Source organism: Cyprinodon variegatus, unplaced genomic scaffold, assembly GCF_000732505.1.
Source record: "Cyprinodon variegatus isolate N-32 unplaced genomic scaffold, C_variegatus-1.0 Scaffold925, whole genome shotgun sequence".
Lineage (NCBI taxonomy): Eukaryota > Metazoa > Chordata > Actinopteri > Cyprinodontiformes > Cyprinodontidae > Cyprinodon > Cyprinodon variegatus.
The window spans coordinates 85,838-112,650 of NW_015151378.1; the positions used below are offsets into that span (position 1 = coordinate 85,838).

The 26,813-nt window shown below is 38.4% G+C and overlaps 1 protein-coding gene across 3 annotated transcripts in view; it reads right to left on the reverse strand.

Annotated features, from left to right (window-relative positions):
- The window catches only part of soga1 (suppressor of glucose, autophagy associated 1), a 109,752-nt gene that overhangs the window by 54,645 nt on the left and 28,294 nt on the right, over positions 1-26,813 (reverse strand). The gene's annotated exons all lie outside the window — the stretch shown is intronic.

Below are 26,813 nucleotides of genomic sequence, written 5' to 3' on the forward strand. Positions count from 1 at the left end.
TCCTGACAGCGCAGGTCTGCAACCAGACTCTCTTGCTCAGGTTTGACTTACTACATCTCTATTATACCAACATTATTACTTGCTAAACCATTGGATTCCAGTGTCCGTAGAAAAAAAGAAACCCTTTTCTGTCTTACCGTGACATTTGTAAACATGAGTTTACTAAATTGTACAGAACTGGAACTGAAACGTGAACGATCTCTGAGTCTGAAAGGACATTCACAGTAGTCATATAATGCAAAAATAACTGAAAACATTGGCCGTTTCTCAATTCACAAGAACGCGAGTACAGACTCGTGTCCTCACCAAGTACGTTCTTGAGAAGAACACAGGAAAGTCTGGACTTGGTGAGAACAGGAGCATGCAGAACAAAAGCGTACTCGTGACATCACCACATGCCCGGCTCGTCTATAGCTGCATTTCACCTCCTGTTATTAATAGTCTCTAGATAATAATAAATTATTACTTTTTTAATTTACTGGGGGAATAATAATTAACACAGTTGGATACAGAACTTGTATTGTTTTATGAAATGCACTTCCTTTATGAATTCTTGTGCTACCAGTTGATTTATGCAGGCAGATCTTATCCATAGCAACACTTACTGTTGAAAAGAAAACCTTATATTAATGACATGTGCCTCAGTTAAACATTTAAAAGTCTGGAATTTTCTGGTATGAAAGTTAACTCTAGGTCAAGTATTTCAGATGGGCTAGGGACGAAGCAAAGTGACAGCGTTTGAAAAGCATCTCACAATGTTAAGTACGGCAGAAGATCAGTGATGCTGTGGGCTTGACCCTTAAAATCTGGCTAGAGTGCATAGCATCATTCAACCATAACAGCAAAAGGATTTATAATAAATATTCAATGAAAACAGACATTGCTATGAACCATCCAACAGGAGGATCAGAGCCTACAGACATAAATGTTCTGGAAAATCTGTGCTGTAATCTAGAGGACTCAGATAAATTATGCAGCAGGAATAGTCAATGATGCCTCCAACTGAATAAAATCAATTAGTTTCCAATTCGAAACATTTTGAAACAATTCCTTTTAATCCAATTTGGTCCGCTCTCAAATTGAATTGCTGTTATAAAAAAACTTTATTTCAACCTTTACCTTAATTAAAACTCTGTCATTAAGCAAGAGGTTGATTCCAGTATTACAAGCAAACCTTATCCCTGAATGTTGAGACATTTTTTTTTATCTATCATTTGTTATATGAATCTTAATCTTTAGGAATTATTAAGAGAATTGATTGATAATTGGAAAATTGATGTTTAAACATGGGAATAAACTGTTTCCTCAAACCTTAAGGGTTCTTAAAAGCAGTTATTCAGTAAGTTTCTTTAAGAACATTTTAGACATATTTTCTCAGGGGTACCAAAACACACGTCTATATCCTCTAGACTCTCATTTGCTGTCTTGTTAGATGTCAGAGGCAATAATTGTGTTAACAGGCGTCTTAGTTGAACATATGCCTGTGCGTCATACTTTCACACCAGCTGAGACACATCTGTCCCCAAAAGTTTGTCACAAGGCGCTAAACACATTCCTTGCCACCCCGTTCATACCCTCCATCTTCCTTTTAGTCCTCCCACCATCTGACTCCTGCGTTCGTGTGTTATTGACAGAAAATCAAACAAGACCAGACAGACGGATTGAGGCCTTGACCTTCTGCTCTAAGCAAAAAGAGATGATGAGATGCTGTCTTCGCTTCTATCCTCTAAAAGGAAGGCTGGGAACTGTGCCTTTTGCAGGAAATTAAATTAAGAGAATTTATTTTTTTATGTTTTTAGTTCATTAATTGTGATTTTCAAAACTAATTCTTTCTGTTTTGACACAGTTTGACCTGTGATCTGATCTTACCCAGTTAGCTGGGGTGGTCTGGTTTCAAAAGTGGCCCGCAGAGATGCTGGCACTGGCACAGAACCAAGCACAAATGAACAGGGGCTTTCAGCTGTTGGCTGCGGGTGAAATAATGAGCTAAATGTGGTTCAAACAGGCATGGCGGAGGTTATTACACAGAGGCGGATGTGCTGAGGATGGAGGTTCTCCTGATAGCTGATAAGCTACTAAACAGAGATAATCATATGGGTTTGTTTTGTTGCTGCAACTGGCTGGTGAGCATATTTTAAAGATGTGTTTGCAAGAAGGAAGAACTTACGAGTTGAATAAAAGCATTGATGACGGAGAGAGATGGAAGACAAAAAAGGCAGTAAATTGTAATCAAACTGAACATATTTAATCAACAACCTGGTTAAAAAAAAAGAAAGCAGTGAGAAAAGCTTTGATGAATTAGTTTCAGGGGTTAGACTAAGCCTGTTTTAATAGAAAAGATCCAATATCGCATCAGTAGGGGGTTACAACCAGAACCCTGCAGTCACAGGTTCCACAAGGAGGGTGGCTTGTCATTTTCCAATTCTGTTGCAATATATTATAGCGGTGAGGTCTCTGGCAGAGATTAAGACCCCTGAGAGGAAGACAAACAAAAATACACATTTACAAGAGCTCCCACTCAGCCGCTTGGGTTTGCTTCACTGCTCTGATCCAATCCGTGCTGAGACCAACTATGCAGTGCCTATTAATTTCTGACCTCAGTGTGACAGGCCGATATAAAACCTCACTATTGAGCCTTCCTGAAAAGTGCAAAGGAAACCACCACAGTGCCCAAAGATGCGGGAAAGTACCAGCAAGCCCTCATAAATCCTGGCATAAGCAGACCTGTCTGCACTTAATTCAATTCATGCTGCAGTCAGATACTGGCTTTCTTTCTAGGGGAGGCAGATTTATTTATTTTTTCTAAGCTGGTATTATTTCATACAGTTCATTTCTTCATTTTCATTTTAGGCAAATGCTTGGGCGTCAACCTGGTGCTGTGGCATCCTTACTAATTGTTGTTTACTGTATTTTAGAGGAGTCATTTTCACACACACTGGGAACTCTGGGCTAATTCCAGTAAATTAAATCAAAGAAATGAACTCAGCAAAACTTAGAGAGCGAGTCGTCTCTAATATTAGATTCCTTTTATTCACTCTTCTTCTGACCTTATATCCTTTTCCCTTGGTGCTTTTCCAAACCTGTAGAAATAATATGATCTCATCTGTCATTCTGAAAGCTTGCTAAGGAAATCATTGGAGTCTTTTCATCCTGATCCCACAGCACGTATAACGGTTTATTTCTTTTTAAACATTTTTCCAATTTTAAGAGCAAATATCCAGGGGATGAGCTTTCTTAAACAGCCATAACATATATAGTCCAGACTAAAGTCTCATAGTCTTCTTAAAAGAGTTTTTAACTATTGATAAAGTTAATTTAAATCCATTCTGTGAGGCTAAGTTCCAGCTAGAAATAGACGTTTTAACAGCTTTTTTTTTTTATTCACAGTATTATGACAGCAACAATTTGCCGATTCATCCTTTTCCATAAACCTATTCTTACTTTAAAAATTGACTATAATTGTCTATCATTTTTTTTGCCTGTTTATTTATGAACAGCATAACACTGAAGATAACATACATTTTGCAGAGAGCTTGAATGTCTTTAAAATAACAGAATAAGAGCTTCCAATAAGTTCCTTTGAATATCCCCAAACAAAGTACTCTAAATATGTTTAAGATGAACTCAAGATTTACTTTTTCATAGAATTTAGGGTTTAATAGAGTTAAGAGTCATTTGATCCTGAACTAAAACTACATAAATCAGTCTTATGTTATGAAATCCAACTTAAAGACAGTTAACAGAGGCACACAGTGGATAAGGTTATATACACTATATTGCCAAAAGTATTTGCTCACCCATCCAAATTATTGGAATCAGGTGTTCCNCACTCCTAAACCTTGTGGACAGCCTTCCCAGAAGAGTTGAAGCTGTTCTAGCTGCAAAGGGTGGACCGACGTCATATTGAACCCTATGGATTAGGAACGGGATGTCCCTTGAGCTCATATGTGAGTCAAGGCAGGTGAGCAAATACTTTTGGCAATATAGTGTATGAATTAAATACAGGGAACAACGTTTTCAGTGCAACAGGTTCAAATGAAAAAAAAAATAAGTTCAATCGCACTGTCATGGTTTTGGCTTTGTTCAAGTTTTATTTTGAGTTTTCATTGGTGTTATTTTGATTCTTGTGTTCTAGATATTTTTTTATTGTATTTGAGTTCTTGGATATTTCCTGTTTTCCCTCTTGTGTCAGTCTCCTTTCCCCTAGCTCCCTTCCTGCCTCTGTTCACACCTGCTCCCAATCTGCTAATTAGCCTGGTCTTTGTTTCTCTCCCCCATATAATCTCCTTCTGTTCAGTCACTCTTTGCTGGTTTGTCTTTATTACTTTGTCCCTTTCTTGTTGTGAGTATTTTTGGTTTTCTGCATTTTTGGATTTTTGCTTCCGTTGGACTTTTGGTTAATTAAATATTCAGGTAACCACCTAAAGCTCTTGTGTCTGCATTTGGGTCGTGTCAAACCTCCACCCCCACTGTGACATGCACAGAGCAATCTGTGTTTTCACGATATTACAAGTCTATAAACAAAACTGTAAATAGCTGCTAAATTTGTCGCTAATCGCTTTTTTGAAGAAAAAACAAAACAAAGTTTTCTGAAGGAGTCTGAAAAGTTGATAAGGTGGCAACAATGCTACCACCAGCAGAGCAGCTTTCAGGTGACAGGGTGCATGGAGGGTCCAAGTGCCTTCAATTTACTAAAGACTGCGTTGTCCTATTGAACGGGGATAAGAGCTGTTATAACAAATGATAAGTTAGTTTGTTTAGGGAGGCTTCAGCCCCTCCAAAATAGGCCTTAAGACGTCCATGGCCTATGGGATGTTAAACTCTTTCCTGTTCTTTATAAATCACCATTAACTTGCCTTGGAACTCCTTCCAGGTGTGTTTAAAAGCCTCCCTTTCGTCCAGTTCTGACTGCGTCAGGTGAGAGCGCAGTTTGTAATGACTGAGGGGCCTCATAATAAAAGCAGACAGGCTGCTGAAGGAAAAATATTCTTAGAATACATTTCTACACAAAAACAGCCAATGTAAATGTCAGACAGACAGACAGACAGAGACTGACGGCCAGAAGCAGCACAATAATGTCAATGGTAGACACTATGTGCAAAAACAGTAATAAAGCATAATGCAGGTGATATAATGAGTATCATTTCTACAGATTCTGCTTTGTTGAATAACTGGTGCTGGTCGGGCTTTGTACACGATTCCCTAAATAAAATGTTATATGTTTTTATCCTCATATTTAACTCTTTGGACTCAGGAAAAAAAAAGAGTGTGTTTGAGAAGAGAAAACCCTCAGTGAACTCACCTTGATATTAGAGCGCTTTCAACAGTTTCAAGAGCCATGTTGTGTTGTCAAAGTAAAAATTTGTGAATAAAGCTCATCCTCTGTACTACTGTCTGTCAAGTCAGCAAACCCTACAGTCATCTTTTTCACCTACATCCAGGTTAAACTGGTCAAGTTCTTTTTCTTTGTCATTTCAATAAACATTTTTTCTAAATTTTGACTTTGCAAAAACATATACTGCTATGCTGCCTCTCCTTACATTTATCATAGGCTCATAGAAGTAGAATATAGACCATATGAATTTTGGTATTTCTGCCAGCATTGTATTGTAGATGCATTTTAGTATAAAGGGAGTTGGGTTCAAAAAGGTTTTATGGTTCTGGTGTTATTATAGGCATTAAGTGGGGGTGTGGACTGGCAGATGGGTGAATCGACACTGAACTACCTACAGTTAGATGTTGTTCTAGGGTGTATTTTGGACATTTAACATTCAACAATAACTTCCTACAGTTGGTTCTACTTTAATGCAGTAGAAACTCAGCTAATTGATGGCTAATCTTTTTAAATTCCCCAATTCTACAGATTTAATGAAGTTATCAGTCTTTACAATAATTTCACGAATAGATATTTTGTAGGGAGCTGAATCTTTTGGAAGGGGTTTGGAGAAGAAGCTCTGTTTGGTTTGAAAAGCTTGGTCAATTTATAGTAATAATAAGATTCATTGAGCTAGAAATGATCTTTTATTAGCAACGTATAAAAACAATATAAAACTGTAAATCTGCTCTAACAGAGTGCTTCTCCTGGGTGCTCATGTTCTCCTAGTAATGTCCTCTAGAAGAAAAGGTCAAACATACATCTTTACAGTAGAATTACTGAGTGGTTCACTCCACTGAGCATGTCGGCCCCTCATCCCAAATAAACTCTGTTCTATGATCATATATATGGTACTAAATACTTCAATTCCCATATTTTAAATCCACCTTTATATATCTCAGCCTTTTCAGTTTAGACTTTATTCCATTAACCTTTCTTTGTAATTTTTTGAATTTCATACCTCCATATTTTTTCAGTCCTTCTTTTCAGACCTCTGGCTGTATGTCGTTTCTCTCATTGGCTTCAGCTTATTCATCTTTGCTGTGTTTTTCTTTTTTTCTGTATAATTATATATATATATATATTTTTAACCAAGCATGAGTTTAAAGCACTTTTAAGCATTTCCGCTGAAATTTGAAAAGGACATACAATTTTTCTTTTTTTGGTTTAACTTAAATATAGGCCAAAAAGTAAAAAAAAAAAAGCTGTTTATACAGGGAATAATACATTTAAAATTGCTTTAACTTAGGAAGTAGATAAATATGCTACTTGCTATTTCAAACAAATGCACAGTGATATGAATCTCTTTAGTTCCTCCTTTTAGATTCCCCTTTCTTGCTTCCCCATTCAGGCTGTCTCTAAAGTACAGTTGCTTTTTCAACAGCAATGCAGCTAAATCCAAAGTGGACATTAAAATCCCAAAAAGATGAAGCAAATATTGCACCGTAAAAAAAACGTCTACATGTTTGATGGCATGTATGGTGCTCATTATTATCACTTTATATCATGTAGTTTAGGACGCCTTTCTAATTAAAGCCGGGCATTCACTGTAGAATTATTTTGCCCTTTTCGGGCCGATACTCCAGTCATGCGTCATGTAGTGTACAGGGGGTAACGAGGGGAGATCAGCCTCTCAACATTCCCCCTCGATATGGAATCGTAAGGTCAGGAGAAAATCAAACATATTTGAAATTATGTCGGCCATCGTAAGGTCGCATCAGAGCGTCGAGCCGCACAGTGTGAGAACATGGATTCGCTGTGAACTTTTAAACCCTGCAGTTTCGTCGTACAGTTTGAGCTGTAGCAGCGTACACCGATTGAAAATATCGCACAGTGTATGCTTAAGGGTAGAAATTGCCTTCAGTACTGTTTCCAGAAGGTGATGGTACAGATCCAGTTTCTAGGACAGATCAGGTAGATATTAGAGACAGACCGATGGTCATGTATGTCAGGATTTGGTGTTGGTTTGATGGCATGTATGGTGCTCATTATTATCACTTTATATCATGTAGTTTAGGACGCCTTTCTAATTAAAGCCGGGCATTCACTGTAGAATTATTTTGCCCTTTTCGGGCCGATACTCCAGTCATGCGTCATGTAGTGTACAGGGGGTAACGAGGGGAGATATCAGCCTCTCACGATTCCCCCTCGATATGGAATCGTAAGGTCAGGAGAAAATCAAACATATTTGAAATTATGTCGGCCATCGTAAGGTCGCATCAGAGCGTCGAGCCGCACAGTGTGAGAACATGGATTCGCTGTGAACTTTTAAACCCTGCAGTTTCGTCGTACAGTTTGAGCTGTAGCAGCGTACACCGATTGAAAATATCGCACAGTGTATGCTTAAGGGTAGAAATTGCCTTCAGTACTGTTTCCAGAAGGTGATGGTACAGATCCAGTTTCTAGGACAGATCAGGTAGATATTAGAGAGAGACCGATGGTCATGTATGTCAGGATTTGGTGTTGGTTTGAGGACCCAAATGCAGAGGCAAGTAGGCGGAGGTTAATTTAGGTGGGTTTAATGAGGATCACAGGAACTGAGGCAGGAATCAAAAATCCAACAGAAATTACAAAAGAACCAGAACCAAGGAGACATCAGGGGAAAACCAGACTCTAGGAGCCAGGGAGAGACGAGGTAAGCAGACAGACGTTTGACGAGGATCCAGCAAACAGGAACTGAAGAGGGAGGCTTTTAAAGGGGACAGAGACAAAGAGAGGGCTAACGAGGGAATTGAAAACAGGTGAGGACAGAGCAGAAGACAGAGCTAGGGAAAGAGGACACAAGAGGGCAGCAGAGGATAACAAATGGAAAACCAAGACTGTGACAATGTAAGCCACATGCATTGCTGCTCCCTTCATTTATGATACATTGTTAACATGCTTCCTTTTTTATTATGTAACTATAGCAAGAAAAAGCAAACTCAGCCCCAGAAATATGGCAGCATATAACAGGGATTGGTTAGACTGATGTCAAAGTAATTTAGCACTGGCATCAGCCTTAAAAAAAATAAATAAAAAAAAACTCTGTATCATCAATCAGTCTCTAATAGTGGAAGTAAAAAAAGCTTTTTGCTTGAGTGGACCACCTATAAGTGAAAACACAAAAAATGGACATTTGAAATAGTTTCTTTAGCATTAGAACTATCTAGAAAATCAGATAATCATAAAACGTAATTTACTCTCATGTATCGTCACTCGCATGTGGGGGCACTGTTCTAAGAAGAGAAGATTTATACCTATTATAAGGCACGAAAAAAAACTTTTATGCATGTTCCTCAACTACTCTGCAAATAAAAAACAAAAAAAATTTGGTCCTAAATTCCAAATATGTGATTATGATCTTTGTGATTTTCTTCCGTGTTTAAAATTAAACATGAAAAGGCACCAAAGTAGGTTGATACGATGTAAACTAGTTTCGATAGCAGAATTTTGTGTAAAGATTCTAAGCCAGTAAATTAGATCCTGGGTGAGAAAAGGCATCATCATAATCCTGAAAAGATTTCTCTCATTTAGAATATCATCATTATTTCCTCCAGCAGGGTTAGGTCATGTGGTAAAAATAAAGCTCTCTTTCTTTTTATTTTTACTCCTTTGCTTCACAGTTTAATATCAACACAGCAGTCCTTTAAATCCACATTTCTCCTCAGGCAGTGGTGCCTTTTCAACAGCACAGCCAAACTAATAATAAGCCTTTTTCTTCTCAGTCTTTTGGCCACTCAGTTAGTCTGTGTGGGATTTCATTACTGCATCTTATCTATCCTCAGGCGAGCTCCAGATACCCAGCGCTCCACTCTGCCCCATTAACCGACCAGTGATTGATTCAGATCTGGCCGACTACAAGTGGACATTTCATCTCTTACTAACGGAAATGTTGTTTATCATCTTTAAATGCAAGTGAAAATAAAAAAAGAAACTGAGTCAAAATGCGCCTACTACACTAATGTTTGAGTTTGGCTAGTGGCTCACATTTATGTTTCATATGCAGTGTTTGTACCAGAGGAAATGTTTGATTTGTCGAGGAGGAAATCTTTTCCTCTATGAGCTCCAGCAACAAACCCGTCACCATAGCAACAATACAAACAATCCTCTGATGATATTTAGCCCAAAGATGCAGCTGACTTTTAATTTATATCCAGTCTTTCTTTTTTTTGTATTCTTATGTTTTTATTGTGCACATTTGTTCCTGTTTTTCCCTCTTATGTATTGTTAGTGATATTGATTTGGGATGCCTTTTTAAATTAGTTTTACTTTAATAGTTATTAAATCTTAATGATCTCTAAGTATGCACCAATCCAGCTTATGTTTTTATTGATTACGTGCATCTTTTCGGTTCTGCTTACTCTGACTTTTAAAAATTTAATAGAAGATAAAAGGGAGAATTAAAAAAAAGTTTAAACAGCCACAATTTTTGTTGCAAAGTTGCAAAAATTACGCATTTATTTATAAGACATAAGCACAGTTTCCCGCAGCATATGGTTCTGTCTGCAGAGCAACACACAACGCAAGCAGTGTAACCATGGCAACCACAGTGCAGCCAGACTTGCATCAGCGGGAGGTGCCAGCCACACATTTTCCACGTCTCCATTTCCACATCATAACAACAGCCAGCAGCGCGTTGATGATGTCACCCTCCCTCGCCGCGGAGAGACGGTGGTGAGGAAGGAGGCAGGAAGGGAGGGAGAAAAATGGAGAGGAGGACACAAAAGAAAGGAAGAGAACAGAAGGAAGGGGGAGGATAAATACAAAGGATGGAAAATTCAAAGGATCTTTCAAACAGAAAAGACAAACACAGAAACACGTGTCTATGACAAAGGACCTGCACCTGCAGCCTCATGCTAATCTCCTCACTGCGGCTTATATGGAGCCCGGTGCTGACTGTCACAGCGTGACTTCAACACCCAGCTGAGCTGATATTTACCATGCATCAACAATAAACTCAAACACCCATCAGCCATTATATCCAATAAACCCATGTTTTCTCATGCTTGTCAAAATAAAACAATGTAATCTAGACTCACTAAGATGAATTGCAGCCTCCAATACTGCTGGCACCCAAACCTTCAAATAAACTGATGCTATAGAAAATTAGTGACCAGAACTTCCATCCTTCCAACCACCTTTCTGTCTGTAAAGGCCATATGAACGTGGGTCCATGTCTGACTGTAGACATGGGCAGAGATGATGTTGATATGCACAGCTGGCATAATACATTGTTATATCGCACATGTCCAGCAGGTTGAGTAACATTTATTTCCTCTTTCTTTTACCTCTAGAAATGAATTTAAATTTGATTGTGTTAGAGATGGACTTTATCACACTGCAGCCGTCTGTGATTTTCTGATAGGTGATTTAGATGCTGCTGCATTAGCTGTAAATTACTGCTCATGTGAAAACTCTCACCTTGCAGCAAAAAGATCCTGGGTTTTAAATCCCACTGTGGGGCTTTGGTTTGCATGTTTTTCCATTTAAAGAGTTGGTTCCATCCAGATACTTCTGCTTCCTCCTTCTGTCCATAAACATGAGTGCTAGATAAGTCTACAGTGCTTTTTGTTAGAAATATGTTGATGCGTGTCTGTCCATTTTCTCTGTGCTGTTATAATGAACTAGCGATCGCTCCAGGGAGAGACCCCCCAGTAAAAAAAAAAAACTACCTAGCAGAGACCAGTCCTTTCTATCAGTTTCAGGTTAAAAGGTAAAAAAAATCCCCCTTGAGGAGTTTTTGGGATTGATTACAATCCTCCACTTGTATTATAACCCCCAATACTGACTGGGATTATCAATGAATATAACTATAATAACAACTCAAATGCAGTTAAGCCTCTGTAACAAAGACCATAACAACTGTATCGTCTGGTATAGATTTTAATTAAGGTGAACCTTGAGTCATGGATTTAGGATACATTCAAACAGAACAAGAGGAGAACTCCAATAAATGAATTAGATGAAGAAACTCCAAACAAAAAATAACCAAAAATACATTAGATGCTTTCTAAGGAAATTCCTCCCCCTTAAAAAAATAAGAATCAAAACTTAGACTTTTCCCTTAACGAAGTGTGGAGTCATTAAACTAAAACCCACTCTACCCTTTTAAATATTGAAGTGCTCTATTGATTCTGCCTTGGGTGTAGTCAGCCTCCTCCACTTAGTTTGCCTCCTTAATGTGGCTCCAACATAAAGAGCTGTAAAGTGTTAAAGCAATCTGCTGCATCAATTTCTAGGCCTAACTTCTGCCCTCAGTCATAGGCAATGTTTCAGAGATAAAACAACAAGAGAAAATTTCTTGTTTATTGGCAGAATTTAAAAATCCAGTCCACTGAACCTAAATATGACCAGTTTTTAAAAACACTCCTTGGTGTGGAAGTTGTTACTGAGGGAAACAGCAGGAGTATGAATGTCTAATGTCTCCTCCTGACATAAGACAGTAGTCAAACCATATGCTGAAGGTGACCCAGCGCTCCACCTTCACTGTAAAGTGAGCAACTTTTTGCAGGACAGTTAGAACTCAGTAACATTGTCACAAGTTGCTGAATTCTCTAAATAAATCAGGAGGATTTTCAACAAGCACCGGATCCCTGTGCACTTCTAACCCAGCGACGCCTTGGGACAAAAAATGGTTCACCCCAAAGACCAGACATGACAAGACGTACAGTAGTTTACGCCGTTCAGTGTAGTAAAGAGTACACAGACCTGTACATTAGAGAAAACAAGCATCCACTACACAGGTGCATGACTCAACATAGGAGGGCTTAAGGCTGGTTTATGCTCAAAAACCAACGTTTTGTGCATTGCAGCGAACAAAATTTAGTTGATCTTAGACAGTGCTGCAGACAGGAGGCTTCTGATTGGTCAAATCTACATCCGCTCTACACAATGCTTATTTCCTGTTTGGTACCTTACCAGCTTGTTTTGTTTGTATGACCGCCATTGTGGAAAACGACTCGTGAAGATGGACCAGCTAGAATAGTGAGGTGCGCAAGAACGCTGGGAACATTTTTCCACCTGGATCCCTGATCTTTTTCCCCCTCATGTCCCTCCATTGTCGCACAAACTTGCCCCCAATTCCTCACCGCCTGGGCCCTATCTAAAACCCCAGCAAGTTCCTTGATTATCCCTGTTGTGTTGCGCCGTGGAATAACATAGCGCAGACCACGTTTTAAAATTGGAACTGCGACACACTGCTGTGGAAGGATAACCAGCCCTTTACTCCTCAGGATAGGACTCAGCTGTTCAACTGTACCTGAAGGCTAAAGGATACTCGTTTGAGGACAACAACGTCCATATTCTGGCCAAGGAAGAAAGGAAACCATCTTTATTATACTGGAAAAACCATCTCTCAACAGTGGAGGTGGTCTTATACAATCTGTCACCTACTTACAAAGCACTTGGAAGAACAATACCCAGAAGATTCACCTCCCATCTGCCCTCACCTACCTCACACTTGACCAAAACCACTCTGACAAGGGAGTTAATGACACCTCAGTACCCCTAACGACCATTAACACCGACCAGGTGGCCAATCCAGTAAGAGGGATCAGAGCCCCCTTGTTCGCCCTAATTCTTTTGTTACTACTACAGTATATTAATCCCAGTGTTCCCCAACACTAGTTAGAGCTGAAGAAACCTCTTGGATGAGAGGCCAAACGTCCTCTAGAAGACTGCACGTCTAGTTGCCTAAACTGAACTTTATGTAATGTTTGTAGCTTTTTACTTTATCAATCATAAAATGAATAGTGCTGCAAATTTGTCATACAAAAAGTAAATGGTTTTCAAATTAAGTGTTTATTCAATTCAGTTGATCAAAAAAGGGAAATTAAATGTAAATATATATATAATTACATATTTTCATCAATTGATGTTAACAGCTGTAGGTAAGAAGGACCTGCTGTAGTGGTTTGTCTTGCAGCGGATCCGGATGTAAAACTTTATTATAACATAAAAAATGCCTGTCTTTCTGTTAAATGTGTAAAATTATTAATCCTGGATGAATAAAAATTTTCTTTATCTTCATTATTTGTTAGTATTTCGTGAGGCTGAGAAGATTTTCTAAATAGATGTATATAATTATCTAAACAGTCAGCTCTTTAGGTCTTTTTGACAAAATCTATTTTTCATTTCATTATGAAAAATTATTTTATTTGGGTTTTTTGTTTTTTTTTTTGGGTTTATGCATGGAATACAAAGAGTTAATTGGGTGTTTTTAATTGTTCTTACAGGAAATAGAATCATCAGTGGGTGTAATTTTTGGGAAATCGTTTAAAAACTGACCTCAAATTCCCTCATGGGTGCATCTCTAGCAAAGAGAGAAAGTAAAAATATGTTCCCTTTTGCAAACATATTTTTTGATGTCTTGGAATCAAATGTCTACCTGTGTTGTTTGTGACTGACTGCAGCTGAAACATACAGCTGCTGTTTTTCTTCTTTTATCCACGATTTTGTTCCTTTTCCTCTGAGACTCGTCGCTCGCTGCTGTTTGAAAATGTTTCACGTTTTCACCAGCATGAGAGCAGTGACGCACCGCCATTTATTTACACCCAAAACAACATCTGCTGACAGACAATATTATAATTCATGAGCTCAGAGCATCCTAACACGAAACCACACATTTAGGGGCAGAACCGACATTACAGTATCAAAAATTATCCTACCATCACTATAGAAACACATCAGACACATGCAGTACAGTAAACCCCTTTGTTGTTGGTGTTTATCTCCACCCACAACGATTCCCTGCAGACATTGCGGCTAAACCCCAGTTTCTCCCCACAGGTGAGAAAATCAGCATTTGCTTTTAAAAGCTCTAAACCTTTAAAAGGGGTGAGAGAGACAGTTGTCCTCCCTCCCTTCCCCTCCATTTGCTCATTTCTCTCCCTGCCTGAACTGATTTCTGTCAACTCACTACCTTCTCTGTATTTATCCTCCTGGGCTCAAGCTGACTTGACATCAACTCACTTTTATTCCAACGGTATTCACACCAGTTAAACCTTAAGCATTATATCATGTTAAGAACAAGCTAATGTCCTTATCTAGCTTGAAATTGAAGTGCTCTGCATTCTCAAAGAGCCTTTGTTTCATGGATTGATTGATTTTTTTGCTCCGGCATAAAATTAAATCAGATATAAGTCTGTGAAGTATCAGTGCATGCCCACAGCATGATACCACCACCATCCTGCTTCTCCATGAGGATGATTATTCCTGTTGATAAGCAGTGGTAATTTTTAACCACATGTTTTTTTTTATTTTGCCATTACCTTTCATTTCCCATATGCAGACTGTTTAGTATGTGGGGATTTCTAAAGGCGGTTGCTCGATTTGTTTATGAAGCTTTAGAGTAAAAGGGCTGAATATGTAAAAATGCCAGAGACTTTTAACTGTAAAAACATAATAGAAATGATAATTTCACTTCCGATTTGAAGTCATGAAAGCCTTTCTTGCCTCTGGATGTGTCTTTCAGGGTGGCATTTGAAAACCCAGCAGCTGCAAAGAAAATTATACCTGACATTTGCTAACATTTGAGCTGGTGCTGAAGTATTGTTAAGCTGACAATATGACACAGAAAAATACCTAAAATGTTCATGCACATGTTCTCTGTCAGCAAAACTCTTTTCCCAAGTTTGAAAAGCAGTTAAGTTAAACAAATCTTATTTTAAGGAACGGTAAAAACAAAAAGTAAATGATCCTTGAAAGTAGAATCCAGGTAACATTCTGGAGAATCTGTCAAAAGCTGAAGCAGCTGCTCGCGGAGATTCATTCCCTGGGAATGCATTAGCATTCACACAAAGCGGGCTGCAGACAGAGGGGAACACTTACTGTACTCTGTGTTTTATAGCTGCTTTTAATGGCTCTCAATCCGGCCAGGGATCCTGCTCAGAGAACAATGTGTTTGGAAGCTTTAAGCACGTCAGTTGTCATTTCTCTTTACAGCCAAGCAGCAAAAAAGGTCTCCATTTTTTTTTTTCCCCATCAATCTGTAGTCAAGGTAACACTACTGACTATTAGGGCTGGGTAGTTTCACCAAAGTCCTGAATCGATTTGATTTTGATTCACTAATTTCTAAATCGATTAATTTCGAATCAATCTGTTTTTACAATAATGAAAGTGGCTCAACTGTGTTTCAAAACGCTCATGTATTTTATTTTTTCCTGCCATATTAAACACCAAGTGCAAACTTGTAAATCAGACAGTTTAATCTTGAGATGTGTTAAGTGCAAACTTATTTGTGAAAAGTGAAAAAGTGAAGTGTCAACAGAGGGGACTCAGCAGAGTGTCAGCTGCATGACAAACCATATTTGCAGCGTTGTCTGTAACAACTACAGGGTGTTTGCTGCTCAGCCCCCATTTGTTAATGTCTTCAGTCAACCTATTGGCTATATTTGCAGCTGTCTGGCTTGAAGTCATCTTGAGCGCATCTTTCCCGCTCATTTGAATGTGAACGTCACCCGCATCACTATAAAAGTAATCAATCTCATTCCCTAGACATCGATTTTGCAAAAATGTAAAGGAATCGATCCAAAATCGATTAAATAGATTTTTTTTACCCAGCCCTATTGACTATTATGCTTAATAACATTATTCACCAACATACATGCAATATATATATGTATATATTTCTTAATTAAAGAACTGCAGAACCAACCATTCAGTGGGGGTGAAACCCTGAACAAGCAGGTGTTTTTTTTTACAGGGGGTAAACCATCATAATCCAAGAAACAGAGATGGTGGAAGGAAAAAAATAAATAAATAAAAGAACAGTTGTGGTGTTCCCCTCCATCTGATCTCCCTGCAGGGCTCCTACCACTGAATGGTGTGGATCCATCCCAGCATCCATCCTCCCTCTATTCTTCTTTGTGCCCTCTGGTCTTCCCCTCCTATGTGATCTCAGTCACTGCTCAGCTCCTCCATCAGTAATTCGACCAGCTTTCAGCCAGTGAGGCATGAAATTAACCTCGACAATCTTCATGAGAAACATTTTAAATGTTTTGTTTTTATTTATTTCAGAAACTAATGATTAGGTATAAATAAAGCACTGTTATAGGAAAAACTAATACCATGATTAAAACACGGAGAGCAGCATTTCTTCAATGATAGGAAAGTACATTGTTTTTATAACCTTAAAACTTGTGAATTGCAGGAATTTTTGAGGCAAAAACAAAAAATAAGGATTATTGTGAATATTAAAAAAAAAAATCATAATTCATATGACATTGTGATCAATAATTATTTCTATCACAAGTTAAATGCGGTTCTGATTCAGTTTGATTCTCTTATCCTTGTCTATTTAAGAAACCTGTATTCAGTTACCAAAGCTTTTTGTCCTCCAGCCCAGCCTGTACTTGAAATCCTACTTTTCTTTATATTTATTCCTTTGTTCTCATAATTTAGGATCCTGGATTATCTGTTTCTTCATGTTAGCTGTTCTTTCTTTGTTAGCTTTTTTCCCCTCTCTTTGCTCCCTATGGGCCAGAGCTTTAAATTACCTGCAGTATTTCTTTGTCTCTTTCTTTTGTAAAGGCCAACAATCTTGAATCACTCCAGCAGTGCCCTCCCGCCGCCTCTGGCTACAGCCTGGGTAGATTGCTGACACTCCTGCTGCACCTGAGACAATACTGGTCCCTCTCTATCATCCAGCATGGGTAAAAACTGTTTCCTGTAAACCATTTATAAAATTAAATCGCTGATATTTGCCTAGGTTTATGTCTACAGAGATTTTTCTAATATTTCTGTAAATTATAATCTTTTTAACGCTGCAATGCAACAGAACCGAGCTGCATAAAAAGAACAGAAATAGCAAAGAAGAACCAAAAGCAGAAATGGAGGCAGATATGGACATAGTGTAATATACAGCTGATACCAAATGTTTACTCAATGTATTTTAACTCATTAGATGCAAGAATAACAAGACAACTTATTTCTTAGCAATGTTTTTAAGTTTGGTTATTTTGCTTTAAAGCTGAAAAAAAAAAAAAACCTTGCAGATAGAAGTGGAAGTATTTTAGGACAGAAAATCAAGCACTCAGCTCCCATGTGTGACATCATGACACTAATGCTTGCTGAAGCCTAAAACGAGTGAGACGAGTCCTGTTTCCAGATGGCTTAAAGAGCAGTTTTTGAAGATCCGATCTAGGCCTAATAACAGCAATGTATCATGGGACAGGAGGGGGGAAGCTGGCAAGTCCTACATCATCCCTACAGTGTAGTACGGAGGCGACTGCATCATGCTGTGTTGGTGTTATGCTGCAGGAGGGACTGGTGCACCTACAATCTTGGGCAAATTGGTTTTCAATCAATAATACATCCTGATTGGTTTGAAAGTTTCTAAATCACTACAAAGTCAACATTTCAGAGCGACCATAACAAGCTCTGAACTTAGTCCCAGATAAAGTATCTGTTCCAGGCATCCCCAACCTCGGTCCTAGAGGCCCGCTGTCCTGCAGGTTTTAGAGGTTTCCCTGCTTTAGCACAGCTGGTTATAATGATTTCAGTAGACCAAAAGCCTGTTAATCAGCTCTCAATTAAAATCAGCTGTGCTAAAGCAGGGAAACCTCTAAAACCTGCAGGACGGCGGGCCTCGAGGACCGGGGTTGGGGATGCCTGTGTTACAAAGCATTGAACAACAAAACAGAAAAACAGAAAACAAGTAAACATGTCACTGTAACTGCCAAAACATTTTTATTATTCAGTGAATTAAAAACATTGACATTTGGGTCAAAGGTTGACAATCAAGGCTGCATAAATTAGCAGCAGCAGCCCGATCCATACAGGTCGAATTTAATCTGTTTACCACTTTCTTTGCTAAACTGACAATTATTTCCCTTTTTTTCTTATGAAGGCGACATGCAGCATTCAGTAAATATCTGCGTCCCTTTTTGATATAAAGAGGAAAAAAGTGATGCATTGCTCTTGGGTTTGCTCTTGCTCTGCTTCTTTCTGTGCCTCTCTCCATTCTGATCTATAAGGCCTCTGAATTCCCCCATGGCTTTCTGCTCACCTACATCCCGTGTTAGAATATGAGTACATGTATGTTTGTGTTGCACACGGCAAACGGCTGTCTCTCCCAGCAGTACCTGTGAAGCTGGGATCGACCCAGAAACTCCTCTGGCACGATTCCCCTCGTCTTCCCTCTGGTTCTCCTCCTCTTTCTTTTGAAGCATTTTGTCCTTTATGTGCTTCTCTCCTTTTTACAGTCCTGTTGGGCTCTGGGGTTAATTTCTCCACCATTTTTGAAACAGCACAAACAGCTTGTCTCACTAACAGTTCTCTTTCTTTAACTTTTTCGTTTGGTTTCAGCATCCCTAATGTCCCTCTTCTAAGGCTAATCAATCATTTTGACCCACATAAAGCCAAGTTTAAACCCAGACCACTTTGATGCTCTGACCCATTTTAACCAAACTTGTGTCTCTGTAGTAAACAGTGCTTTTATTTCCGTCAGATGGAACTCTATGATGTTTTTTGGTGCTTTTGGAGAAAGTATAGAGAGGAGCACTCAGAGGGAAGCAGGGAAAACAGACGGCGTACGGTGGAGGTACATCACCTGCACAGACCTGTAGAAGATTCAGAGCGCCCTGCTGGAGCCCATGTTGCCGGGTTCCAACACCAAATGTTTGATGCTCATTAAAAGAATCCCTAAACCACAAAAAACATCATCGCCTATGATGATAAGTTCACTTTTGCTACAGTAAGTCTGCTTTAGGTTATTTATATTAAAAGTTATTTATATTAAAATACTAAAACCTACTATAACTGTAGTCATAGTGAAGCTTTCTTAAACATTTTAACTTAAATTCAAGCTGTGGATGTTTCTGAACTATCTGACTTTGATCCACAGTAGGACTGAAACAATTAATCAGATTAATCGTGATTAATCAATTATGGAAATAATAGTCAACTGATTTAGTAATCAATTAATCATTAAATGGAGTATATAGACTGTAAAACATGTCTTTAGCTGACAGAGTGACTCACTTAGAGGAGTAATTATATTCGAAATTGTAAAACAAATGTATAAAAATTTTGCATTTAAGATAAAAAATGTTTTTTTCTGTCAATATATTCTATCCAGAACTCCTCAAGTGGAGAAGTTTTAGTTTCACCTGGTTTAATTTAGTAAAAAATCTTTTTTAAGGAACCTTTTACTATCCGATTATTAATCGATTAATTGGAAAAATAATTGACAGATTAATCTATATGCAAAATAATGGTTAGTTACAGCCCTAATCAACAGAAAATATTAAAGATGAGTTTACGGTGGTTCTAGGAGGAGAACTGCTGCTTTACTGTATGTGATATGTGACTAATATAAAAGATAAATTCTGCTTTGTGTGATTTATAGAAACGTTAGAGATTATGGCTAAACTGCTTTTTTGTTTAAGAAGAATCACTTCAGTTTGCAGTTTGTAGATTTTCCTCTTCAAATTAAAGCTCCATTCGAACTTCCTCACATCTAGATGTCTTAATGCATTGAGGTCCTCTCATGTGTTTTAATATTTTTAACAAGCTTCAGATCAAATTCAGCAAATAAAACCCAATACAGTACAGAAATTTGCCTTAAAAGGAGCTGCTAGAGGAATCACTAACAGGACCCAAATAATGTCCCTGTACCTTTAGGTTAATGAAGGTTTCAACTCAACCTTTAACTCCTTACATAATATTTTCCCCCTGCTATCATGTGGGACAGTGGCAGACCTACAGAGACACAACCACAAACACACACCTCAAGTCTCCAGCCAGTCCTGCCCCACATCCCTCGGCTCCCTGCAAACAAAGGGCAGCACTTCCTGAAAGTCAGGAACAGCAGGGAACAGCTTCCTTTAGCATTTGGCCAGGGCTTTAAGCGAAGGAAGGAGGCTTTTAAAAAGCAATCAGCAGAAAGGTACGAAGACACAAAAGTCATGTCCAAACTTTACGTCTTAGCTCCACTAGATGTAACTGTTGACTGTAGACACTATAAGCATCAACATTTAAACTTTGCTTTGGTTCTTTCCAAGGACAGCGAACGCTTATCTAATGTTCCCATAAAACACCATTAAATAAAAATATAAGCATGAATTATCATTTTGTTTATGTGTGGGTTTTAACTGCTAGAAACAGCTCCCAACCTCAAGCTGATTCATGGTCACAAAAATACATTTAGACAAAGAGGAAGGTTCTTAAATGACCTTCAGGGGAAATAAATGCTTTAGAAATCTGCAGTGAGGTTCAGAGATTCAGTGTCTACCTCTGAGAGAAACAACAGCTGGAGAGAGGACACATGAGGGAGGAAAAGGACTCAAGATAGAAGAGAGAAGAGTTTTTTTTAACCTCTATTTTATCCACAGTTATTATTATGATAATAGTTGTGATGATAGCTCCTCCTCTTTTAGCCTTCATCATTATAAAATCCCACTTTGTCAGTGTTTAAAGGCCTTTTTGAGTTTATTTTTCTATAAAAACCTTTTAAAATAGGGACCCAAATTTCCTCATTCTGCTTCATTCTATCTCTATTCTCCCACTCTGCAGAATCTGTTAGTTCAGTCTCTAACGTTCTGCTTTCTCTGCTTTTTCTCATAGCAGCTGTCTGCAATGCCTTTAGCTGACAGAGCGACCCCCTTCTACGAGTAATTATACCAACATTTAAAAGAAATATTTATATATAAATTTTTCAGTCAATATGATCTATCAACAGTCTGTTCCTGTTTGTCTGTGACTCCATCTTGGCGAGAAATATCAGCTGTGCTGCTGCCATCAACACCTTTGTTTATAGATGGTGGAGATCGGCCTGTTTTTCAGTGTAGTCCTGTTTCTCTGACTTTGACTAACTGGATGTGCTCTCTTCATCCTCTGACATGGGTCAACTTGGTGTGTGTTTCCTGGACGGGGCCGCCTTTTACAGCTGCTTTTTGTATCTCTGCTTCTGTCTCCTTGAACCCCAGTCGGCCTCGGCAGATGGCCGCTCACACTCAGCCTGGTTCTGCTGGAGGTTTCTTCCTGTTAAAAGGGAGTTTTTCCTCTCCACTGTCGCTACAAGCATGCTTAGTGTGAGGGATTGCCTTTGAGTCACTGAGTCCATGCAATAAACTGGTTTTCCTTAGATGGAAAACTTTGAATCAATTTGACTGTATGACCTGGTGACCTCTAAAGTGCCTTAAGATAACTTGTGTTATGACTTGGTGCTATAGAAATAAACTGAATTTAATTAAATTGAATATAAATATCTCGTTTTAAAGAGTAGATGTTTAGACGTGAAGCAATCAGCGACCATCCTTATCTGTAAGTCAGGGATTAGTTTGTTGGAGATAAAATTATCACATTACTGAGGCTGATTTCTGGTTTGTAGACAGTCTAGTCTGCTAACCTCAACTTTAACCAATTTCTCTTTAAGGGTTGATATTTATTGCATTTTAAATATTTTATAGACTTTATGCGTTCAGCAGTGAGAAAGAGGAATCACTTCAAGACAAGGTTTAAATACTTTAAATAACCAAATAATTGTGGAAGTTGGCATTTAAACAGTCTTATATTAGCGACTCATGGTTAGCATGCTAAGCTTCCAGCAGCAGTTTTCCTTTGTGTTTACCAAAGGATGTAGATCCCTATATCACTCTGAGATTTTCTGAAAGCTGCCATCGTTTCCAGCAGCAGTCGGGGGTTTAACTAACAAATGATGAAACAGTAAAGCTTTGTTATTCATCCTTCCTGTTTCCAGTTGAAAATGCTGCTCTCTCTTTAAGTAGCAGTCTGAAATAGCTGCCATCTTGTCTCAGCATTGCTGATAGCCTCTCTATGTATTTCAACTTCTTGAGTTGCATTTTCTTGTTCTATTTAGGTTAATCCGGCCCTTTCTGTTCTCTTACTTCCGGTTTTCTGTTTGAGTTTTTTTTTTTTTTTTGTCTCTTGGTTGCAGGTTTGAGTCATTGTTATAGTCAGTTGTCTGTTTTTTTTTATTGTTGTGGTTTTGTCTCTGCTTGTTTTGCTTCTGTTCAACCCTTCATCCCATCAAAGTCTCTTTGTCTGGATTGTTGCTCTGTGGATGAGTCTCCCACCTATCTTCTCCCAGTGTTTGCCTCTCCTCAGACCACAATTCTGGTTCATCCAGTTTCTCCTGGTTCCTCCCTCCATGTTCCTGCTCAGTATGTTTGTTTGTGGTCCTTTAGATTCATCCTCCAGCTTTGATTTCCCGTTTACCTGCCTGTATCTGAGTCGTCTGCACAATCGCATAACAGACACAGGACGGGGTCGATGCAACTCTGGATGCACAATATTTTCTTGGTGCATCTTCTTTACACTCATTAAACATTAATACCTGAGAGCCAGAAACCCAAACCACAAAGCAAGCAGAGTGAAAGCCCTCCAGTTTCATCACTATTTGCAGGGGGCTTTAAAATGTTAATAAATTGTAAATTTATTTGGAGAAACTACTTCTTGTTTTCAGTGAAAATCCAGCTGGTGTTTTATGGTTCTTATCTTCAGAAGTATTTACTATATTGTATTCTATTTGTTTTATTACTTTTATTTTAGTATTATTACTTTCCTTATATTATTACAGTTAATGTAACAGATCTCCTTTGTAAATGAGACTGTTTTTCTGAGAAAATTCTTTGCATAAATAAAGAATGAAATAAAATAAAACCATAAATTTGATTCAATTCAACTTGTTTTTGTTGCCCCAGTTCACATCAATGGATGCATCTATGTTCTGCACAAAGAAAACCAAGCAGATCCGGTTCTGATCAGTTTATTAAATCATGTCATTTCAAGATCATATCAAAATTGATGACAGTTTTTCTTCTGCTCACTGCTTCGATGGAGCTGAAACACACCAGAAAACTCAGTCTATCGTGTTCTTTGGTGTGTTTATAAAAGACACTGTGACTAACTGAAGTGAAAGAGAAGCCAGAGGAGAGATGGCTTCAAACATAAACAAACCAGCCTTGAAGAAGAGCAGAGGCAAGCTTGGAGCGACAACATGACATTTGGGAGCTTCTCCATTAATATGAATTCAGTTTTACTTTCTCTATCTCTGGGATTTTCTATGCCTCTGCTTCATATCTAAAGGACAAACTACCAAAATAAATGTGCCTCTGTTGAGTCCTATCATCCTTTTTCTCTTCCTACTTTCATCCTGTTGTAATGAAGCGCATCCATCCCATCATCAAACCCCACCTTGCCACCTCCAAAGGTCACCCTAAGCTGGAGTAGATCGATGCTTTCAGAACAGGAAGGGCAGATGAGAAAACAGGATGGAGGAAGAGAATGATTGAGTGACAGCCTTGGTATGATGGAGGGATGGAAGGTGAAGGAGGAGATGGACTCGAGATAGATTTGAAGGGAAAGGAGGGAGCGAGAAATTAAAAGCCCTACTTCAGCATTCCTGCACGTCTCTGCAGGAGGAGGAGAGGGTGAGAGAATAGGGAGGAGATGATAAATGGGGAGAAATAAATTAAAAGAACACAGGGGAGCTGTGGCTGAGGGATGGGAGGAAGGAGAAACAGGGACGGAGAAAACGAGGAGCAGAAAAAAGTGTCAGTTTAATTGAAATCATTATTGATAATGTGTGCTTTACATGACAGGAGGACAGTGTGCAGATATGGATGATGCAGTCCTAACTTTCAACATTATTTAAATTATATGTTAGGATCTAAAACTTAAGCGTCTTTAAAGAAACATGACAGAATCCTGCTTGCATCACTGCGCTTTGCAGCTCATCTCCTCCAGAACCAAGAGCACTCCACATAGAAGAGGCAGCCGAAGATCACAGATCCCAATGCAAGGTGAGTAACTTGGCAGAGGAATCTGCATTATATGGACTAATTCATCAAAAGCCTTAGTTCTGCAGACAAGCCCCATTTTTTACAGTCTATCCTGTTCCTCAGTATAACACTGGCAGCTTACAGCAGAGGCATAAAGGTGCAGCTCCAGCCCTGCATGCCTCTGCTTTTTAAAGAATATCGATATCAGCGCAGACTGTGGGCTGCAGCAGCTACATAGTCAATAATTCAACAACCAGACTCACAGCTGAGAAATTTAAGACCTCCATTGTCTGAGTGCTTACATCACACTAGTGTTCACATGTGGCTTTTTTAATTCTCCTTATTACACTAATCTTTGTGCATTAATGTCTGTCCCTCATCTCTCTTTGTTTCCAAAACACAGCTATGTTATCTGCCCCCTTTTACTGTTTTTGTTTTAGTTCCTAGGTCAGTCCTCTTACAGACCAGTCTGACTAAAGACAGAGAGATATTCTATTATCTGAAGATGCACAAGGTAGAGAACAGTTGACTTGTCAATAAAAACTGAAGGGCTGAACAATAAGACCTGGGATTCACTGTGCTATTTTTTCAATGTTTGCTCAGAGCCCCAACTCAAATTTGTACGAATTCAACAGTTCATAGCTTGCAATTTATGCTGTCACACTGTATGAACCAACACTCAGATGCATCTGACTACTCAATACCCCGGGTATCCCGGGATGCAACACAATAAATAGAGGTAGAAGAAGAAGAAACTTCCGTTGTTGTTTCAAGCATGAGCAATGTGGAAAATCCCAGAGGAAAGAGTTCTCAGTCTGGTTGTATCATTGCTTTAACATGCAAATCACCCATGATTTCAATCAGCTGATCAGTCAAGTGAGGTAAACATTCACTAAGTGAGAAATGATTTTACATACGTGTTTCCCTTTCCTCTTATGCTCATTTAACTTTTTATTTTTTCAAAAGAGTCAAAAAGCATTGCAAACGACCATGCAAACCATTTAAAGTTTGATGTTTCCCTCATGCTCATCTAATGCGATACTTCAAAAAAAACGTCTAGGTGTAGAAAAAAGGCTTAAGAATTCGTGTTGATTTGGAACATAGCAAACATGGAGGAAGATTCCAGATGAGACAGAAATTCAACTTCTTGGCCTTAAATTAACTCAGTGGATCCCAATCTTTTCTTGCTTAACCCTCGTTTGGACTTAAATCAAAGCCTTAGTCAAAGCCCTTATAAATAGACTGAGAATCAGGGACAGGATTTGAAAACTAAAGCCCACTAATGCTCTACATTGAATTTCAAGTGGAGCAATTTCACCCAATTGTTCCAAACCCTTAAAGCCAAAACCAATATAAACTGTTTTTAGTTTTTCTTCCACTTCACAATTATGCAAAACTTTTTAATCGCTTTGTAGCTTTTAGTTGCTGTTTGGGAAATGTTGAACAGCTTCGAGGAGCGTTGCTGCTGCAGAGTTTATCCTGATGTTAAAGACTAATGAGCGAGATATTCATTGAACACAAAATCTGAATCATCATTATCAGAGTAAGGAGGGCAAGAGCTTCCTTATTGGAAGGGATTTTATACTTTGGCTCAACAGAGCAGAAAATCAACTTGTGGAATAAAACAGCTGAGTCACAAAATTCGATTAAAGAAAAAAACCAAAAACAAATCAGCAGTCAACAACTAGCCTCAATGGATAGAAAAACCTACAAATCAGTTTCTTCAGCCTTGTAGTTTCTACATCAATGAGTCTAAAGAAGCCATTTAACTAGGGGTGAAACAATTAATCATGATTAATCAATAATTTAAATAATCACCAACTAATTAGCAATCGATTAATCATTAACCGGAGTATAGAGACTCTAAAACATGGCTTTAGCTGACAGAGCGACCCACTTCTACGAGTAATTATGCCAAAATTGTAAAATAAATATTTATATATACATTTTTTAGTCGATCTATCCAGAACTCATCAAGTGGGAAAGTTTTTACTTCAACTGGTTTAAATTCTGTAAAAAATCTTCTTTAAGGAACATTTTGCTACCCAAATATTAAATGATTGTTAGTTACAGCTCTACATTTGACATCCACAGACAGTTTTGGACGATAAGTATAACGAGGATGTGAAATTAAGTGATCCAGATATCAGTATTCTAACGTTCACATAATCTATGATGCATTGATCATATTTGGGACTCCAACACTTACAGAGGCAGTGCAGATCGAATCAGTTGTTCCCCGAATAACCTTGGTGTTTTTCACCCTTTACACTAAAATTCACCATAAAAGAGAGACTGTCTTGGATGCTGCAGTTATCTTCATCAGGTGACCTGCTACAGATGCTGTAAAGGTAACCAATAGCAGCTGAAACCCTAATTTGTTTAATTTTAAAGCAAAGCACTGACCCAATGTCACAGAAGGACCACTGCTTCTGGAATTTTTGTCAGCTCAATGCAAACTAAACCCAATCAGAAAGATGTTGTGAGCTGAAATATTAAATAGTGAAATAAAACCTTTTTGTCATTATTTATGGACTTTAATCTTTTATTTTCAGACCCAGAAAATCTGGTAAAGAGTGTGAATGAAAGGGATGAAATTACCAGGATCCTCTGAATTAAAACATTGTCCAAATCTTTGTTGGGAGGATGTTTAAATACCCAGTGATGGGAGGAGTTTATTACACATTTATAACATTGAAACTAGCGCTGCTGTTGCT